The 2,636-nt window shown below is 40.5% G+C and overlaps 1 protein-coding gene across 6 annotated transcripts in view; it reads left to right on the top strand.

Annotated features, from left to right (window-relative positions):
* Positions 1-2,636, top strand: part of Zmym3 (zinc finger, MYM-type 3) — a 36,157-nt gene that overhangs the window by 2,556 nt on the left and 30,965 nt on the right. The window lies entirely within an intron of this gene.

The following is a 2,636-nucleotide window of genomic DNA, read 5'->3' as shown; positions in this document are numbered from 1 at the left end:
AGAGCTGAGGGACAGCGCCCAGGCCCAGAGTTCATGCCCCACGACCGGACCCAAAAAATAAATAAATAAATAAAAATTAAAGAAAAATCAGGTCTTGAGGAATAGCTCAGTAGTACAATCCTGCCCATGTGAACAAGTCTCAAGGTTTAAAATTCCTCAGTATAAAAAAAAGATCATGTAAATATTAAAAACTGATGTTTTTGAGGAGACAGCCTTTATAAAAATGTGTAAATGTAGACAAGGAACAGAAGGTGGTCAAAAATGGAAATAAATGCCTTGTTTGTTGATTATTGATAATTGTTCCTCTTACCAATTCACTTAACAAGTATTTGCTGAATGTCTACAGTTTGCTAGATGCTATGTTTGATGGATTAGTGAACAAAGCAGATTCTTGCCTTCAGGAGATTGCCTTCTAGTGACAAATATAACAAGCATACCTAATAAATACATCTGAGGAGGCTTAAGTGCCCTGGAAAAATACAGGAAGAGGGGTGAGGAAGTAAGTAGAGAATAGGAAGCAGAGAGAGCCAGTTGACATTTTCAAGACTTACTTTTTTTCTGTCAGTGGTGAGGCTTGAACACTGGGCATGCATGTGTACTGTCCCTGAGCTCTTCAGCTCAAGGCTAGCACTCTACCACTTGAGCCACAAGACCACTTCCGGTTTTCTGATGGTTAATTGGAGATAAGAGTCTCATAGACATTCCTGTCTGGGCTGGCTTTGAAGTGCGATCCTAAGATCTCAGCCTCCTGAGTAGCTAGGATTACAGGCGTAAGCCAGCACCAGCACCTGGCAAGACTTAATCTTATATGTCTCATTTCTGTTACAAAATACCAGAAATTAAGAGTAAGGTACTTATTAGATAGCCACTGTTAACATTTTGGTATGCCCTTATTTTATATTTTAAATTACATATACTACTTTGCAACCTTTTCCATTATGATACATCATGAACAGCTTTCACATAATTACATCTTTTACACAAACTACTGATACAGTATTTTCTATAAACTAAGCTTCTACTGCATTGGACAATATGATAAATATGCATACATGTTTTTACACTTAAAATTATATTCTATACTATATAACACGCATATATTATAATGTAGTACATATTATATAACATATATTAATTATATATAACTATAATCTTCCTACAATTTTCATTTTTGCTTATTTACCGTCCAAAATAAACATTTTCATTTCAGTAACTTAAATCCTAATACAGTATTGTATATTCAGCTTTCCTTTTTGTAATAACTATTCTTTTAATTTTCTGTGCCATATTGAGGTTTTTGAACTCAGAGACTGAGAGCTATTCTTGAAATTTTTTGCTCATAACATGTACTCTACCACTTGAGACACACTTCCACTTCTGGCTTTTAGGTAGTTAATTTGAGATTACAGTCTCTTGGACTTTCCTGTCTGGACTGGCTTTGAACATTAATTCTCATATCTCAGTCTCCTGAGTAGCTAGGATTACAGGTGTGAGCCAACAGTGCCCCAAGCTATCATTATTTTAGCCACCTGGATGTATGCTAACTTAATGAATTAAACTGTAATGTGTGGAAACAGTTGTTTTCAGTTTTTACTGTTACAATGCTGCAGTGTCTTCTTAGTTTTAATTTTCTGTTTCTCTTCCTTAGGACAGATTCTTAAACAGAATCAGTTAATTCTTGTCAGCATATGAATTTTCTCAAAAAGTTCTAAAACCTTAAATGCTATGAGCAAGTAAGTTTTGCAGTTTAACAAGAAATGAGATACCTCTTAAAAATATTAAAGCTGGGGCTGGGAAGGTGGCTCAGTGGTAGAGCGCTTGCCTTGCATGCATGAGGCCCTGGGTTGGATTCCTCAGCACCACATAAGCAAAAAGAAAAAAGCCAGAAGTGGCACTGTGGCTCAAGTGGTAGAGTGCTAGCCTTGAGCTGAAGAGCTGAGGGACAGCGCCCAGGCCCAGAGTTCAAGCCCCACGACCAACAAAAAAAAAAAGAATTGAATCTTATATGCCAGGCGCTGGTGGCTCACGCCTGTAATCCTAGCTACTCAGGAGGCTGAGATCTGAGGGTCGAGGTTCAAAGCCAGCCCGGGCAAGAGAGACCGTGAGACTCCTATCTCCAATAAACCACCAGAAAACTGGAAGTGGTGCTGTGGCTCAAGTGGTAGAGCGCTCGCCTTGAGCTGAGGAGCTGAGGGACAGCGCCCAAGCCCAGAGTTCAAGCCCCACGACCGACCAAAAAAAATTGTTTTTTTCGTCAGTCATGGGGCTTGAACTCTGGGCCAGGGCACTGTCCCTCAGCTCTTCAGCTCAAGGCTAGGCTAGCACCCTACCACTTGAGCCACAGCACCACTTCTGTGTTTTGTTTTTGTTTTTTTTTGCTTATGTGGAGCTGAGGAATTGAACCCAGGGCCTCATGCATGTGAGGCAAGCACTCTACCACTGAGCCAACCTCCCAGCCCTGTCAAGCTCCAAGAACTGGCACACACACAAACCCCCCCCCCCAAAAAAAAAAAAAAAACTTTGGTCAGGCCAGTGGCTCATGCCTGTAATCCTAGCTATTCAGGAGGCTGAGATTTGAGGATCACGGTTCAAAGCCAGCCCAGGCAGGAAAGTCCAGGAGACTCTTATCTCCAATA

This window comes from Dipodomys ordii, unplaced genomic scaffold (assembly GCF_000151885.1).
Source record: "Dipodomys ordii isolate 6190 unplaced genomic scaffold, Dord_2.0 Scaffold142, whole genome shotgun sequence".
NCBI lineage: Eukaryota > Metazoa > Chordata > Mammalia > Rodentia > Heteromyidae > Dipodomys > Dipodomys ordii.
Note: the sequence above shows the minus strand (reverse complement) of the source record. Positions and strands in the feature narration are given on the sequence as shown.